The sequence below is a fragment of the Bos taurus genome, chromosome 21, assembly GCF_002263795.3.
Source record: "Bos taurus isolate L1 Dominette 01449 registration number 42190680 breed Hereford chromosome 21, ARS-UCD2.0, whole genome shotgun sequence".
Taxonomy (NCBI): Eukaryota; Metazoa; Chordata; class Mammalia; order Artiodactyla; family Bovidae; genus Bos; species Bos taurus.
In genome coordinates this window covers 7,449,333-7,468,501 of record NC_037348.1, presented here as the reverse complement: position 1 = coordinate 7,468,501, position 19,169 = coordinate 7,449,333, and the positions used below count along the sequence as shown (strand labels likewise).

General features: G+C 37.8%; 1 protein-coding gene across 10 annotated transcripts in view; it reads right to left on the bottom strand.

Moving 5' to 3' along the window:
- TTC23 (tetratricopeptide repeat domain 23) overlaps positions 1–19,169 on the bottom strand; it is a 160,352-nt gene that overhangs the window by 108,482 nt on the left and 32,701 nt on the right. The window contains exon 1 of one of the 10 annotated variants that reach the window (XM_024981830.2): positions 10,134–10,301. The gene's annotated coding sequence lies outside the window, so the exon portion shown is untranslated. 10 annotated transcript variants of the gene reach the window in all.

The following is a 19,169-nucleotide window of genomic DNA, read 5'->3' as shown; positions in this document are numbered from 1 at the left end:
AGATTGAAAGGAAGTATCTGGCGCTCACCAAGGCTGGCAGCGCCTGTTCCCACTGACCAGACTGGAAAAACTCATAATTCATGAGGCAGAGGGTAAAGTATTCAGAAAGTTTTTATTGGTGTGTTAGTCACTCAAGTATGTCTGACTCTTTTGGACTGTCACCAAGCTCCTCTGTCCTTGGAATTCTCTAGGCAAGAATACTGGAGTGAGTAGCCATTCCCTTCTCCAGAGGATCTTCCTGATGTAGGGATCGAACCTGGGTCTCCCACATTGCAGGCAGATTCTTTACTCTCTGAACCACCAGAGAAGATCTAAGAATATTGGAGTTGGTTGCCATTCCCTTCTCCAGGGGATTTTCCCTGACCCAGGGATCAAACCTGGGTCTCTCTCATTACATCTGAGCCACAAGGAAGTAGTGGAGAATAATTAGTATAATAATCAGTAGTGGAGAATAATTAGCCCTTGGGTGAGCTCTGCTTAGATCCACATAACAAACCAGGAAAGTAAGACCTAAAAAGATAAAACTGTTTCCAAGTAACTGTATCAGAGGGCAAAATTCAAGGGTGTTGATAGGAATACAAAAACAGCCAGCACTCAACAGGTTGAAATTAATAAACTTTAACATCCAAACAAAGATCACCAGGCATGCAAATAGGCAAGAGAACAGCCCATAAGGAGAAGATGAATCAATCAAAACTGACCCAGATATTAAGTTAGCAGAAAAGAATATTAAGGGTTATACAATTATATTCCATATGTTTAAAATGTTAGCTATTTTTAAAAAGTTAACTAGAGGCATGGAATATAAAAAGCCAAATTGAACTTCTCAACATGAAACTTATATGTGAGATGAAAATATAATAGATGAGATTAATGGAAGATCAGATATTACAGATGAAAAGATGCATGAACTTGCAGATGTAGTGATAGAAAAAAAACCATCTTAAAAAACCAGTGAGCTGTGAAAGAACTTCAACTTGCCTAATATATATGTAATTTCAATCCCTAAAGAAAAGTGGATTGCAGAGGGGACAGAAAAAGTGTTTGAAGAAATAGTGGCCAAAATTTTTCCAAATTTAAGGAAAAGTAAAAAGTCAGAGATTTCAGGAGCTAAATGCACACTAAACACAGGAAACAGAAAAGGACACCAAAACACATTGTAACCAAACTGCTCAAAACCATGATAAAGAGAGAATTTTATAAGTAGTCAGGAAAAAGAAAATATTAGTATTTTTAAAAAGATGATGAGAGGGAGGTCCTAAAATGGTGGAGGAATAGGACGGGAGACCACTTTCTCCCCCACAAATTCATGGAAAGAACATTTGAATGCTGAGCAAATTCCACAATACAACTTCTGAATGCTGGCAGAAGACATCAGGCACCCAGAAAGGCAGCCCATTATCTTCGAAAGGAGGTAGGAAAAAATATAAAAGATAAAAAGAAAGACAAAAGAGGTAGGGACGGAGATCCGTCCCGGGAAGGGAGTCTTAAAAAAGAAAGAAGTTTCCAAACACCAGGAAACACTCTCACCGGCGAATCTGTGGTGAGCCTTGGAAACTCAGAGGGTAACATAACTGGGAGGAAAAATAAATTAAAACCCACAGATTACGTGCCTAAAGGCAACTCCCAGCAGAGAAGCAGCGCAGACGCTTGCATCCGCCTCTAGCAAGCGGGGGCAGGACAGGGAGGGCAGGCTGCATTGCTAAGGGTAAGGACCAGGCCTGAATACCCCAAGGACAATCTGAGGGAACTAACTAGAGATAGCAACCCAGAGTGTGGGATAGCTATCCTGCGAAAAGCCCTAAGACACCGCCAGGCCCGCTCACAGAACAAAGGACTGAGCAGAGCTAGCTGGCTGCGGACCGGCCCATCCCCGGCCGGAGACAGGCAGGCGGGGGCAGCCAGAGTCAGAAGGGGGCAATAGCAGCCCCAGAGAGGCATCATCTACCAAACTGCAAGCAAGCTTCCTTGCTAACCAAGACTCCTTGGGATTCTGGACAGTTGACATCCACCAGGAGGGTCACAGTCAGAGATCAGCTCACCAGAAGAGACACAAGGCACACTTGAGAAGGCGTGCTGGTTGTACACCCAGAAAACAGAACAGCAGGGATGGGGGAGGTGATAAGTCGTAGTGACTGCACTCGCCAAACACCTGGTCACCTGAGCTGCTTGGATCGGGGAAGGGCACAAAACGCAGGCCCATTCAAGTCTGCGCCTTTGTGGAGTACCCGAGAACCTGAACCTGAACGACTTAGATTTGGGAAGTGCAGGGCCCACCTCAGACAGTTCTTGGCAGAGCAAGCTAGAGCCTGAGCAGTGTAGACTGGGAAAGCACACATGCCATGAGCAGGGGCAAACCCAGTGTGGGTGAGACACTGGGAGCAGTCCCCACAAACGCCAGTGATATTTTTTTTTTGCAGTGTTCCTCCCTCAACACTGCACGATTGAAAAAGTGAGCCTAAAAAAGTGACCACCATCGCCCCCTTGTGTCAGGGCAGAAATTAGACACTGAAGAGGCCAGCAAACAGAAGACGCTAAAATAAACAGAGGGAACCACTTTGGAAGTGACAGGTGCAATAGATTAAAACACTGTAGTTAGTACCAACTACATAGGAAGGGGCCTATAGATCTTGAGAAGTGTAAGCCGGATCAAGGAACTATCTGAAAATGAACTGATCCCACACTGTCCACAACAACACCAGAGAAAGCCCTAGATATATTTTCACTATTATCATTTTTTAATTAAAAAAAAATTTAAGTCCTCTATTACTCCTTTAATTTTCATTTTTATAACCTACTATTACTTTGCAAAAAAAAGACCCAATTTTTAAAGCAAATTTCATATATATATATTTTATAATTTTGTGACTTTATTTTTTCCTTTAATATTGTATTTTTGAGAATCTAACCTCTACTCTAGATTTTTAATCTTTGCTTTTTTGGTATTTGTTATCAATTTTGTACCTTTAAGAACCCAATCTTCAGTACCCATTTTTACTTGGGAGCAAGATTACTGGCTGGATTGCTCTCTCCCCCTTTGGACTCTCCACTAGGTTGCCTCTATCTCCTCCCTCCCCCTTCTCTTCTCTACCCAACTCTGTGAATCTCTTTGTGTGTTCCGGGCTGTGGAGAACACTTAGGGGACTGATTACTGGCTAGCCTACTCTCTCCCCTTTTGATTCCCCCTCTTCTTCTCCTGGTCACCTCTATCTCCCTCCTCCCTCTTCTCGTCTCCATGTAAATCTGTGTAACTCTTGGGGTGTCCCTCACTGTGGAGAAATTTTTCATCATTAACCTAGATGTTTTATCACTGGTGCTGTATAGATGGAGAAATCTTGAGGCTACTGTAAGAGTAAGACTGAAAACCAGAGGCAGGAGGCTTAAGTTCAAATCCTGAGAACACCAGAGAACTCCTGACTCCAGGGAACATTAATCGATAGGAGCTCATAAAATGCCTCCATACTTACACTGAAACCAAGCACCACCCAAAGGCCAACAAGTTCCAGAGCAAGACATACCATGCAAATTTTCCAACAACACAGGAACATAGCCCTGAGCTTCAATATACAGCCTGCCCAAAGTCACACCAAACCCACTGACATCTCAAAACTCATTACTGGACACTTCAGTGCACTTGAGAGAGAAGAAATCCAGCTTCACCCTCCAGAACACCTACACAAGCTTCCCTAACCAGGAAACTTTGCAAGCCACACGTCCAACCTCACTCACAGGGAGGAACCTCCACAATAAAGAGGAACCACAAACTGCCAGAATACGGAAAGGCCACCCCAAACACAGCAATATAAACAAGATGAAAAGGCAGAGAAATACCCAGCAGAAAAGCAACAGGATAAATGCCCACCAAACCAAACAAAAGAGGAAGAGATAGGGAATCTACCTGATAAAGAATTCCGACTAATGATAGTAAAAATGATCCAAAATCTTGAAAACAAAATGGAGTTACAGATAAATAGCCTGGAGACAAGGATCGAGAAGATGCAAGAAACGTTTAATAAGGACCTAGAAGGAATAAAAAAGAGTTAATATATAATGAATAATGCAATAAATGAGATCAAAAACACTCTGGAGGGAACCAACAGTAGAATAATGGAGGCAGAAGATAGGATCAGTGAGGTAGAAGACAGAATGGTAGAAATAAATGAAATAGAGAGGAAAAAAGAAAAAAGAATTAAAAGAAATGAGGACAATCTCAGAGACCTCAGGGACAATGTTAAATGCCCCAACATTGGAATCACAGGAGTCCCAGAAGAAGACAAAAAGAAAGGCCATGAGAAAATACTTGAGGAGATAATAGTTGAAAACTTCCCTAAAATGGGGAAGGAAATAGTCACCCAAGTCCAAGAAACCCAGAGAGTCCCAAACAGGATAAACCCAAGACAGAACACCCCAAGACACATATTAATCAAATTAACAAAGATCAAACACAAAGAACAAATATTAAAAGCAGCAAGGGAAAAACAACAAATAACACACAAGGGGATTCCCATAAGGATAACAGCTGATCTTTCAACAGAAACTCTTCAGGCCAGAAGGGAATGACAAGACATACTTAAAATGATGAAAGAAAATAACCTACAGCCCAGATTACTGTACCCAGCAAGAATCTCATCCAAATATGAAGGAGAAATCAAAAGCTTTACAGACAAGCAAAAGCTGAGGGAATTCAGCACCACCGAACCAGCTCTCCATCAAATACTAAAGGATCTTCTCTAGACAGGAAACACAAAAGGGTGTATAAACTCGAACGCAAAACAATAAAGTAAATGGCAACGGGATCATACTTATCAATAATTACCTTAAATGTAAATGGGTTGAATGCCCCAACCAAAAGACAAAGACTGGCTGAATGGATACAAAAACAAGACCCCTATATATGTTGTCTACAAGAGACGCACCCTGAAACAAGGGACATATACAGACTGAAAGTGAAGGGCTGGAAAAAAATATTCCATGCAAATAGAGACCAAAAGAAAGCAGGAGTAGCAATACTCATATTAGATAAAATAGACTTTAAAACAAAGGCTGTGAAAAGAGACAAAGAAGGATACTACATAATGATCAAAGGATCCATCCAAGAAGAAGATATAACAATTATAAATATATATGCACTCAACATAGGAGTACCGCAATATGTAAGACAAATGCTAACAAGTATGAAAGGGGAAATTAATAATAACACAATAATAGTGGGAGACTTTAATACTCCACTCACACCTACGGATAGATCAACTAAACAGAAAATTAACAAGGAAACACAAACTTTAAATGATACAATAGACCACTTAGACCTAATTGATATCTATAGGACATTTCACCCCAAAACAATGAATTTCATGTTTTTCTCAAGTTCATACAGAACCTTCTCCAGGATAGATCACATCCTGGGCCATAAATCTAGCCTTGGTAAATTCAAAAAAATTGAAATCATTCCAAGCATCTTTTCTGACCACAATGTAGTAAGATTAGATCTCAATTACAGGAGAAAAACTATTAAAGATTCTAACATATGGAGGCTGAACAACACGCTGCTGAATAACCAACAAATCACAGAAGAAATCAAAAAAGAAATCAAAATATACATAGAAACGAATGAAAATGAAAACACAACCCAAAACCTATGGGACACTGTAAAAGCAGTGCTAAGGGGAAGGTTCATAGCAATACAGGCATACCTCAAGAAACAAGAAAAAAGTCAAATAAATAACCTAACTCTACACCTAAAGCAACTAGAAAAGGAAGAAATGAAGAACCCCAGGGTTAGTAGAAGGAAAGAAATCTTAAAAATAAGGGCAGAAATATACATGCAAAAGAAACAAAAGAGACCATAGCAAAAATCAACAAAGCCAAAAGCTGGTTCTTTGAGAAGTTAAATAAAATTGACAAACCATTAGCCAGACTCATCAAGAAACAAAGGGAGAAATATCAAATCAACAAAATTAGAAATGAAAATGGAGAGATCACAACACAGAAATACAAAGGATCATAAGAGACTACTATCAGCAACCATATGCCAATGAAATGGACAAATTGGAAGAAATGGACAAATTCTGCAAAAAGTACAACTTTCCAAAACTGAACCAGGAAGAAATGGAAAATCTTAACAAACCCATCATGAGCACAGAAATTGAAACTGTAATCAGAAATCTTCCAGCAAACAAAAGCCCAGGACCAGACGGCTTTACAGCTGAATTCTACCAAAAATTTAGAGAAGAGCTAACACCTATCCTACTCAAACTCTTCCAGAAAATTGCTGCTGCTGCTAAGTTGCTTCAGTTGTGTCCAACTCTGTGCGACCCCAGAGACAGCAGCCCACCAGGCTTCCCCGTCCCTGGGATTCTCCAGGCAAGAACACTGGAGTGGGTTGCCATCTGCAGAGGAGGGTAAACTTCCAAATTCATTCTATAAGGCCACCATCACCCTAATACCAAAACCAGACAAAGATGCCACACACAAAAAAGAAAACTATAGGCCAATATCACTGATGAACATAGATGCAAAAATCCTTAACAAAATTCTAGCAAACAGAATCCAACAACATATTAAAAGATCATACATCATGACCAAGTGGGCTTTATCCCAGGGATGCAAAGATTCATCAATATCTGCAAATCAATCAACATAATATACCACATTAACAAATAGAAAAATGAAAACCATATGATTATCTCAATAGATGCAGAGAAAGCCTTTGACAAAATTCAACATCCTTATATGATAAAAACCCTCCAGAAAGCAGGAATAGAAGGAACACATCTCAATATAATTAAAGCTATATATGACAAACTGACAGCAAATATTATCCTCAATGGTGAAAAATTGAAAGCATTTCCCCTAAAGTCAAGAACAAGACAAGGGTACCCACTCTCACCACTACTATTCAACATAGTTTTGGAAGTTTTGGCCACAGCAGTCAGAGCAGAAAAAGAAATAAAAGGAATCCAAATTGGAAAAGAAGAAGTAAAACTCTCACTGTTTGCAGATGACATGATCCTATACATAGAAAACCCTAAAGATTCCATCAGAAAATTACTAGAGCTAATTAATGAATATAGCAAAGTTGCAGGATATAAAATCAACACACAGAAATCCCTTGCATTCCTATACACTAACAATGAGAAAAGAGAAAGAGAAATTAAGGGAACAATTCCATTCACCATTGCAATGAAAAGAATAAAATACTTAGGAGTATATCTACCTAAAGAAACAAAAGACCTATATATAGAAAACTATAAAGCACTGGTGAAAGAAATCGAAGAGGACACAAATAGATGGAGAAAAATACCATGTTCATGGATCAGAAGAATCAATATAGTGATATATCAATATAGCAATCAATATAGCAATCTATAGATTCAATGCAATCCCTATCAAGCTACCAATGGTATTTTTCACAGAACTAGAACAAATAATTTCACAATTTGTATGGAAATACAAAAAACCTCGAATAGCCAAAGGAATCTTGAGAAAGAAGAATGGAACTGGAGGAATCAAGTTGCCTGACTTCAGGCTCTACTACAAAGCCACAGTCATCAAGACAGTATGGTACTGGCACAAAGACAGAAATACAGATCAATGGAACAAAACAGAAAGCACAGAGATAAATCCACGCACCTATGGACACCTTATCTTTGACAAAGGGGGCAAGGATATACAGTGGAGAAAAGACAATCTTTTTAACAAGTGGTGCTGGTAAAACTGGTCAACCATTTGTAAAATAAATGAAATTAGAACACTTTCTAACAGTATACACAAAAATAAACTCAAAATGGATTAAAGATATAACGTAAGGCCAGAAAGTATAAAACTCCTAGAGAAAAACACAGGCAAAACACTCTCCTACATAAATCACAGCAGGATCCTCTACGACCCACATCCCAGAATACTGGAAATAAAAGCAAAAATAAATGGGACCTAATTAAAATTAAAAGCTTTTGCACAACAAAGGAAACTATAAACCAGGTGAAAAGACAGCCTTCAGAATGGGAGAAAATAATAGCAAACCAAGCAACTGACGAAAAATTAATCTCAAAAATATACAAGCAACTCCTGCAGCTCAATTCCAGAAAAATAAACGACCCAATCAAAAAATGGGCCAAAGAACTAAACAGACATTTCTCCAAAGAAGACATACAGATGGCTAACACACACATGAAAAGATGCTCAACATCACTCATTACTAGAGAAATGCAAATCAAAACCACAATGAAGTACCATTTCACGCCAGTCAGAATGGCTGCGATCCAAAAGTTTACAAGCAATAAATGCTGGAGAGGGTGTGGAGAAAAGGGAACCTTCTTACACTGTTGATGGGAATGCAAACTAGTACAGCCACTATGGAGAACAGTGTGGAGATTCTTTAAAAAACTGGAAATAGGACTGCCATATGACCCAGCAATCCTACTGCTGGACATACACACTGAGGAAACCAGAAGGGAAAGAGACACGTGTACGCCAATGTTCATCGCAGCACTGTTTATAATAGCCAGGACATGGAAGCAAACTAGATGTCCATCAGTAGACGAATGGATAAGAAAGCTGTGGTACATATACACAATGGAATATTACTCAGCTATTAAAAAGAATACATTTGAATCAGTTCTAATGAGGTGGATGAAACTGGAGCCTATTATACAGAGTGAAGTAAGCTGGAAAGAAAAACACCAATACAGTATAATAATGCATATATATGGAATTAGAAAGATGGTAATGATAACCCTGTATGTGAGACAGCAAAAGAGACACAGATGTATAGAATAGTCTTTCAGACTCTGTGGGAGAGGGTTTGGGAGAATGGCATTGAAATACATAATGGCATGTATATTATCATATGTGAAAAGGATTGCCAGTCTAGGTTTGATGCATGATACAGGGTGCTCGGGGCTGGTGCACTGGGATGACCCAGAAGGATGGGATGGGGAGGGAGGTGGGAGGGGGGTTCAGGATGGGGAACACATGTACACCCGTGGCAGATTCATGTCAATGTATGGCAAAACCAACACAATATTGTAAAGTAATTAGCCTCCAAAAAAATAAAGTGAAAAAAACTTTTAAAAATTAATAAATCTGTCAATAAAGTTAGGCTAAGTTCACAATTAAAAAAAAAGATGATGAGAGCAGGTTTCTCGGAGGAAATTAAGCACATAAGAAGAGAGTGAAGCAACATATTTAAAGTATGGAAAGGAAAACAATGTCAAGCTGAAATTCGATACCAGTGAAAATATCTTTCAAAATCAAAATCTGAAAGAATTCACCACCAGTAGATTTGCAGTCCAATGTTCCCAAGAAATGTTAAAGGAAATCTTTCAAAAGGAAGAAAAATGATAACAAATGGAAATCTAGATCTACACAAAGGAATTGAGAGCGATGAAAAATTATACTTACATAGACCAATATGTAAGACTGTTTTCATATTGCTTAAATCTCCTTAAAAAATAATCAACTATTTAAATGAAAAATAATGTATTCCCTGGCTTATGAAATATATAAATGAAATCTATGAAAATAGTTGTGAAAAGCTAAGAAAAAAATGAAAGTGAAGTTGCTCAGTCATGTCCAGCTCTTTGCAACCCCATGGACTGTAGCCTACCAGGCTCCTCTGTCCGTGGGATTTTCCAGGCAAGGCTAAGAGGAGAGGATGAAATTGTGAAGTTCTTATGCTATATGTATAAAAGTGTAATACTACTTGAAAGTAGACTGAGATAAGATAAAAATGTATAATATAAACCCTACAGCAACCATTACATTTTTTAAAAAGATACAGTTACAGGTGACAGGTGACAACAAAGGAGATAAATATAGAGTCTTAAAAATAATCCAATAGGAAAAAAGAGGAAAAAGGGAACAAAGAAGAGTTGGGACAAATAGCAAATAAATAGCAAGATGATAGACTTAAATCTGACTGTAACAATAATAACATTAAATGTAAGTGATCTAATTAAGAGAAAGACATTGATAGAATAGACAAAAATACAAGACTGAACAATACGTTGCATATAAGAAATTCAATGACATTAAAAGTAAAAGAAGGGAAAATAATCTGCTAAAATCAGTCAAAAACAAAGTTGGAGTCTCTATATTAATATCAAAGTATATTATACAGCAAAGAATATTACCATAATGAAGATCATTTCATTATGATGAAGGGTCAATTAGTCAAGAGTACATAACCATCTCAAGTGTCTATATACCTAAAAATAGTTTCAAAATATAAGACATCAAACTGGTGAAACTGCAAAAAGAAATAAGCAAATTCTCAATTATACTCAGATATTTAAATAGCTTATAAATAACTGATACACCAAGTAGGCAGAAAATCTGTAAAGAATGTAGAAGACCAACTACATCATCAACCAAGTTGATTTGGCATTTACTAGAACATTCTAGTTCTAGAAGTTGGGGGCAAGGGGAGAAGAGGGTAACAGAGGATGAGCTGGTTGGATGGTATCACTGACTCAATGGACATGAGTTTGAGCAAAACTCATGGAGATAGCAATGGACAGAGAAGCCTGGCATGCTGCAGTTCATGGAGTCGCAAAGAGCTGGACACAACTGAGCAACTGAATGACAATTACAGAACATTCTGACTGCCAAAGCACAGAATATCATTCTTTTCAAGTGCACATGGGTCATAAAACAAGTTTTAATAAATTTATAAAAATTCAAGTCATACAAAGTCTATTCTACAACTACCACAGAAGCTATAACAACAGAAAGATATCTGGAAAATGTCCAAATACTTAGAAACTAAATAACATTTTCCTAAAACAAACAAACCATGGGTCAAAGAAATCAAAAAGGATATTTGAAAATAGTTTAAACTGAAAGAATATAAAATGCAACATACAAGAATTTGAGAATGCCACTAAAGCAGTCATTATGGAGAAAATTATAGCATTAAATGTCTATATTAGAAAAGTAAAGAAGTCTCAAGATCATGGTCTTAATTTTTATCTTCAGTGACTAGAAAAGGAAGAGCAAATTAAGCTCAAAATAAGCATAAGAAAATAATAAAACAACTAATAAAACTAAATTCACAAATCAATTAAATAAAAATAGAAAAACAGAAAAAATAAAGGAAACCAAAATCTGATTCTCTGAGACCATTAATGTTGATAAATCTCTAACCTGATTAATGAGAAAGAAAGGAAAAAAGACACAAATCACCAATATTAGAAATGAGAGCAATACAATCACTATGGATTCTACAAATAGTAAAAGATTAATGTGGGAATGTTATAAACACATGCCAATAAATTTGACAACTTAGATGAGTGGGAAAATTCCGGTTAATGAAGTGAGTGAGTGAAAGTCACTCAGTCATGTCTGACTCTTTGCGACCCTATGGACTATACAGTTCATGAAATTCTCCAGGCCAGAATACTGGAGTGGGTAGGCTTTCCCTTCTCCAGGGGAATCTCCTCAATCCAGGGATCGAACCCAGGTCTCCCACATTGCAGGCGGATTCTTTACCAGCTGAGCCACAAGGGAAGTCCAAGAATACTGAGTGGGTAGCCTAGCCCTTCTCCAGGGGATCTCCCCGACCCAGGAATCGAACCAGGGTCTCCTTGAAGGTGGATTGTTTACCAACTGAGCTATCAGGGAAGCCCAAAAATTCCTGTAAAGACACACAATACCATAGTTCACTCAAGAAAAAATAGATACCTGAATAGCCCTATATGTATTAAACTGAGTTTGTATTTTAAAAATCTTACAAAGAACAAAACAAACAAACAAATAAAAATCCCCAGGCCTAGATGGCTTCAACAGTAAATTCTGCCAGATATTTAAGGAAGATATAATACCAATTGCATACAACCTCTTTGGAAAATTTAAAACGAGAAAATTTCCTAACTCACTCTATGAAACCCTGATATCAAAAGAAGACAAATACAAGAAACAAAAATTTCAGATCAATATGTCTCAGGAATATAGATGCAAAAACTTAAAGCAAAATTTTAGCAAGTTAAATTCAATAATAAATAAAAAGGAAAATACATCATGACCAAGTAGATTTTATCTCAGAAATGCAAGATTGATTTAACATTCATAAAAAAGTCAATGTCATGTTGATGTTTGGTAGAAACCAACAGAATATTGTAAAGCAATTATCCTTCAATTAAAAATACATAAATTAAAAAAGAAAGTCAACATGAGAATTAAAAAAAAGCAGTCAATCTAATTCATAAAATAATGAATGAAAAAAGGAAAACTGCATGATCATCTTGATTAGCATGCAAAAACAACTTGACAAATCTAATATCCATTTCTTTTTTATGGTTGAATTAGTTATTTTCTTATTTATTTAATCAAAATATGATTGACTTACAATATTAGCTTCAGACTTACAGTGACTTAATATTTTTATACCTTATATTACATTTAAAGTTATTATAAAATATTGGCTATATTCCCTGAGTTGTACAATACGGTCTTCTAGGTTATCTATTTTATTTAAAATTTTTTATATTTATTTTTAATTCCAGAATAATTGGTTTACAATGTTGTATTGGTTTCTGCCTTAATCAACATGAATCAGCCATAGGTATACATATGTCCTGTCCCTCTTAAACCTCCCCACCCACCTTCCAGCCCATCCCACCCCTCTAGGTTGTCCCAGGACACCAGGTTGAGCTCCCTGCATCATACAGCATATTCCCACTGGCTATCTGTTTTACATATGGTGGTGCATATGCTTCAATACTACTCTCTCAGCTCCTCACACCCTCTCCATCCTTCACGGGGTCCACAAGTCTGTTCTCTATGTATGCAGTACTATTGTTGCCCTACAAACAGGTTCACCTGTACCATTTTTTCCTAGGCTCCATATATGTGCATTAATACATGATATTTGTTTTTCTCTTTCTGACTTCCTTCACTCTGCATAAGAGGCTCTAGGTTAATTCACCTCACTGGAAATTTATTCTTCTAGTGAATGACTCCAATTCATTCTTCTTTATGACTGAGTAATATTCCATTGTATATATGTACCATACAGTTTATTCTAATATCCATTTCTGATTAAAAAATCTTAACAAAATAGGAGTAGAACTGTATATTGTTCTATTCAAAGTATTCAAAAATACTTCCTCAACCTGATAAAGGGCATCTATGAAAAATCTACAACTAAATTAGTGAAAAATTGAAGTCTCTTCCCCTAAGAACTGAAACAAGATATGGAGGTTCACACTCAGCATTTCTATTTAACATTGTACTGGAGTTTCTAGCTAGTGCAATCAATCAAGAAAAAGAAATAAAAGGCAACCAAATCATAAAAAGGAAAAAGTAAAACTGCCTTAAGTCAGAATAATATACCTCTATTATCATCTATACTGAAAATCTGATGAACTATGAAGAAAATCCCCTAGAATTAGTGAGTTGAACAAAGCTGTAGGATATAAGAGAACTATACAAAAATTCTATTTCTATGCATTAACAAATTGAAATTAAAATACAATACTATATGCATTAGCATCTCAAAATATGATATAAAGAATAAAGCTGCAGTATTCATTTCAAGATGAATATAATGACTTTTACAATAAAGACTGCAAAACATAGCTGAGGGAAATTAAAGAAGACATAAATATTTACCATATTCATGGGTTGAAACACTCAATATTGTTAAGATGTCAATTCTCAACAAGTTGATAGATTAAAAGACTTCCCGATCCAAGTCCTTGCATGTTTTTTGAATAAGAAATAAAAAACTTTCTAAAACTCACATAAAAATGCAAAGGACATAGAATACCCAAAACACTTTGTAAAAGAACAAAGTTACAGGACAAACACCACTTTTTATCAAGATTTATTATAAAGCTACAGTAACAAAGGGAGTTTGGTATTGCTGTCAAGACAGACAAATAGATGAATGGAACAGAAAGGAGAGTCCAGAAATGGATGCTCACAAATAAACAACTGATTGTTGACAAAGCTGTAAAGGCAATTTATTGGAGAAAGAATAGTCTGTTCAACAAATGATGCTATAACAACTATTCAACAAATGATGCTATAACAACAACATTCTACATGAATGTTCACATGTAGAATCAAAACAAAAAACAAAACAAAACAAAAATCTTTGATCCATACCTCACAGCATGTATAAGAATTAACTCAACATGAAATATAGACTTCTACAAGAAAATGTCTGTGACCTTGGACTAGGCAAAGATTTTACCTAGATATGACACACAAAAATTCATAAAAAGAAAAATGACAAATTGGACTTAAAAATTAAAGATGTCTGCTTTTTGTAAGAAACCATGAAAGATGATGGAAAGACAAGTTATAGGCTGGGAGAAAATATTTACAAAATATGTATCTAATATAGGACTTGTATCTTGAATGTATAAAGAATTCTCAAAATTCAATAATAAGAAAACAAACAGCTTACTATAAAACAGGCAAAATATTGTAACAGATATTTCAAAAGGAACATACATCAATGACAAATATGCACATGAAAAGCTGCTCAACATCATTAGTCATTTTTGTTGTTGTTTAGTCACTCAGTCATGTCCAACTCTTTGCAACCCCAGACACCAAGCTCCTCTGTCCAGGTGATTTCCCAGCAAGAATACTGAAGTGGTTTGCCATTTCCTTCTCCAGAGGATCTTCCTGACCCAGGGTTTGAACTTGCATCTTCTGCATTTGCAGGAGAATTCTTTACCACTGAGCCACCAGGGAAGCCCAACTAGAGAGCTACTTAGATATAAAAATTAAAGAAGAGGGACAATCAAAACCAACTCTTGATATTTTCATCCTGAGACTCTATAATAGGGCTTGGCACATTTTGACAATGGGAAATCCTGCCTAGTCTGTTTTTGTAACTAAAGCTTTATTGGGACACAGCCCTGCTCATTTACTTACATGCTGTCTAAGGCTGCTTTCACAATACAACAGCAGAGGTGAACAGCCTGTAACAGAAACCTTACGGCCCTCACGGCCTAAAATATTTACTATCGGTCCATTCTCAGAAAAAGTTTTGTTGTTGTTCAGTTGCTCAGTAGTTTCCAACTCTTTGCAACCCCAAGGACTGTTGCATGCCAGGCTGCCCTGTCCTTCACCATCTCCTGGAGCTTGCTTAAACTCATGTCCATCGAGTTGGTGATGCCATCCAACTATCTTGTCCCCTGTCATCCCCTTCTCCTCATGCCTTCTATCTTTCCCAGCATCAGGGTCTTTTTCAGTGTGCCGGCTCTTCACATCAGGTGGCCAAAGTACTGGAGCTTCAGCTTCAGCGTCAGTCCTTCCAATGAATATTCAGGGTTGATTTCTTTTAGGACTGACCAGTTTGATCTCCTTGCAGTCCAAGGGACTCTCAAGAGTCTTCTCCAACACCACAGAAAAAGATTACCAACATTTAAAAATGGTAATGTCATGAATAGAAGTTGCGAGATAGAGGGCAATCACCCTTCCAATGAGACAATCAATTTGGTCTCAGCCAGACTGATTTTGAGGTTAAGGAAGGTTAAGGTTAAGGTTAAGGTTAAGGAAGAAAGTTTATGTATAATATCCAATTTAGTAGTTAGAAGCAAGTCACTTGTCATTCTAAAAAGAATGACAACTTTTTAAAGTTAAGTTTTTTCTTTCCTTAAAAAAGTATAACTTATTCTATTGTTGTTAAGTTGCCCAGTCACGTCTGACTCTTTGTGACCCCATGAACTGTGGCGCTCCAGGCTTCCCTGTCCTTTACTATCTCCCAGAGTTTGCTCAAACTCATGTCCATTGAGTCAATGATGTCATCAAACCATCTCATCCTCTGTAGCCCCCTTTTCCTCAATGCTCACTTTCAAATAAGATTTGAGATGGGCTAGAGGCAAGTGTTGAAACAGTTAGTCTGGATATAGACTATATCTATATCTTATAGTTTATACCAACGTAAAGTTTGACCACTCCTTAATCCATAATAGAGTTTTACATTTTCACCAAAAAGAAGTAGGAGCTTTTTTTTTATAAAGCAAAATAGAATGAAGATGTCAAACACAGAGAGAAAGAACTAGCCTAAGGTCAGACTATGAGAAAGATACAGATGAACCATAATCTTGGACAACCTCTTATCCCTGGGTAGCCCTTCAAAATGTGAAATGCCAATCTTTCAGGTTCAACATCTAAGCTTTGCCTACACCACACAGTACTGAGGCTCCGATTCTAAGGTGCTGGCTGACTTTTTCTTATAATAAGCTCTTGCTCTATTGGCAAGACAAGATAAACAATTCCATAGGTGGTATGGCCTAGAGAAAGAGCTGTAGCTTGAGATGGGGAATCTGAGACTCCAGAACCTGTGCTGACCCAACTACTTATGGAATGTGAGAAATACTAAAAACATATTTATGTAACACTTTATACTTTCACATATTTTATCTCATGTGGCCCTTACCACAGCCATGTGAGGTACAGGGGCAGGTATGATTACCCCTGTTTTATAAATGAGGTATATGAAGCTGAGTGATGCTCAATTACTTGCCCTATGTTGCAAGGCCAGAATCAGAATCCTGGTCTTCTAATAATTTTTGTTTCCCATCTTATCATCCATCCTTTCATTGATCACAATCTGTAGTAGCAGCAGTCAAATGCTTTTGTTTTGTAAACCTAAGAATGTAATTTAAAAGTAATCATATTTTTATAATCAGGAAATACAACATCTTGAGCAAATTTTACCACACTTTCTTCTGTTTAGGGGAGAAAGTGAAAGTGAAGTCACTCAGTCGTGTCCAACTCTGCGACCCCATGGACTGTAGCCTACCAGGCTCCTCAGTCCATGGAATTTTCCAGGCAAGAGTACTGGAGTGGGTTGCCATTTCCTTCTCCAGGATATCTTCCCAACCCAGGGATTGAACCTGGGTGTCCCGCATTGCAGGCGGACGCTTTACCATCTGAGCCACCAGGTAAGTTTAGGGGAGGCAGAAATTAAATTTTAAGAGCTATACACATAATATGCCCTGTGGTATTTGCTAGTCTGACCCTCTGAACCCAGTGTTAAACTTTGTAATTGACTTTCCTCTTTTTATTTCTTTTGTTCTCAACTTTTATTTTTTTTCATGTTCTCTCTTACTATTAAATCCTTAAAATAGAAGATACAATCTGAATCTAACCCCGTTTACCTTTTCTTTTTTCTTCCTTTTTCCTTTCTGGCCAGTTAAAAAATTGAGCCATATTTTAAAATTAAAAGTTTCAAATAAAAATCTAGATTTCTGGATTTCTGGCTTCCTTTGAAAACTCCCAACACTCATGAACACTGGGCCTATATCACCACAGGAAAGCATTAGGTGGGGTAGTGGGGGAAAGGGCAACTGCTCCTGGAGGTAGGATGCAGTCTCCAGTTTGCCAGTTGCCACTACTCTATACTCTACTACTACTCTATAGAGTGCCAGTTGCACTCTATAGCGGTAGCAGAAAAAAATCTACTTCTGCTTTATTGACTATGCCAAAGCCTTTGACCGTGTGGATCACAACAAACTGTGGAAAATTCTTAAAGAGATGGGAATACCAGACCAGCTTACCTGCCTCCTGAGAAATCTGTATGCACATCAAGAAGCAACAGTTAGAACCAGTCTGTTGTTCTGGTTCCAAATCGGGAAAGGCTGCATATTGTCACCCTGCTTATTTAAATTATATGCAGAGTACATCATGTGAAATGCCAGGCTGGATGAAGCACAAGCTGGAATCAAGATTGCCAGGAGAAATATCGATAACCTCAGATATGCAGATCACACCACCCTTATGGCAGAAAGTGAAGAAGAACTAAAGAGCCTCTTGATGAAGGTGAAAGAGGAGAGTGAAAAGTTTGGCTTAAAACTCAACATTCAGAAAACTAAGATCATGGCATCTGGTCCAATCACTTCACAGCAAATAGATGGGGAAACAAAGACAGACTATTTGGGGGGGGGTGCTTCAAAATCACTGCAGATGGTGACTGCAGCCATGAAATTAAAAGACACTTGCTCCTTGGAAGAAAAGCTATGATCAACCTAGACAGCATATTAAAAAGCAGAGACATTACTTTTCCAACAAAGGTCCATCTAATCAGAGCTATGGTTTTTCCACTAGTCATGTATGGATGTGAGAGTTGTACCATGAAGAAGGCTGAGTGCTGAAGAATTGATGCTTTTGACTTGTGGTGTTGGAGAAGACTCTTGAGAGTCCCTTGGACTGCAAGGAGATCCAACCAGTCTATCCTAAAGGAAATCATCCCTGAATATTCATTGGGAGGACTGATGCTGAAGCTGAAACCCTAATACTTTGGCCACCTGATGCAAAGAACTGACTCACTGGAAAAGACCCTGATGCTGGGAAAGATTGAAGGTGGGAGGAGAAGGGGACAACAGAGGATGCGGTGGATGGATGGCATAACTGACTTGATGGACATGAGTTTGAGCAAACTCCAGGAGTTGGTGATGGACAGGGAAGCCTGGTGTGCTGCAGTCCATGGGGTCACAAAGAGTCGGACATGCTGAACGAATGAACTGAACTGAAACTCTCTCTATTGGCTCCTACACAAAAACAGCAAAGTAGCTGCCATTTGTCACGTCCCCTGTTCTGCTGTTTTTCTCATGGTAGAAGAATAAGTATTTGTATCTATACCTCTCTTTCAAAGTGCAGGGCTGACATAAAAGGATGTGATTTTCAAAACATCTGATTATGATGCTAGTATTTTATAACAACAAGACAGAAATGACACTGCCATTAAACTATGACTTACAATCAGTTGTAACATGCACTCCAGTTTCAAAGATGTTTAAATGCCAAAAGAAATGTGCATCTTTGAATCAATGAAATGAGGACTGTTACTTGCCTGCCTTCTGAAAGCATTTCAATCAGTGACCTTTTGGCAGTGGTCCCATATGGGACCTAAGGCATAAGGGGCCTTTCCCTCCCTGGCTCCTGCCTGCACACTCCACTGAGACAGACGCTAGCTATAATAGTCCCACTCAGCAGTGGGTTGGGGGATTCTGGTGGGACCCCTCTCCCAACCAAGTGAGCAACTGTCAGCCAGCAACCAGTTAACAGCCCTATTCTGCCATTGCTCAGGGCCACTGAAAGCCCCTTCCCCCTCCCTATTGTTTTATACAATCCTGTATAATTCAGGATTATATTCAGAAAATAATTCAGGAACAACCCTGAATCCTGACTGAGATAAGATGGTTTTT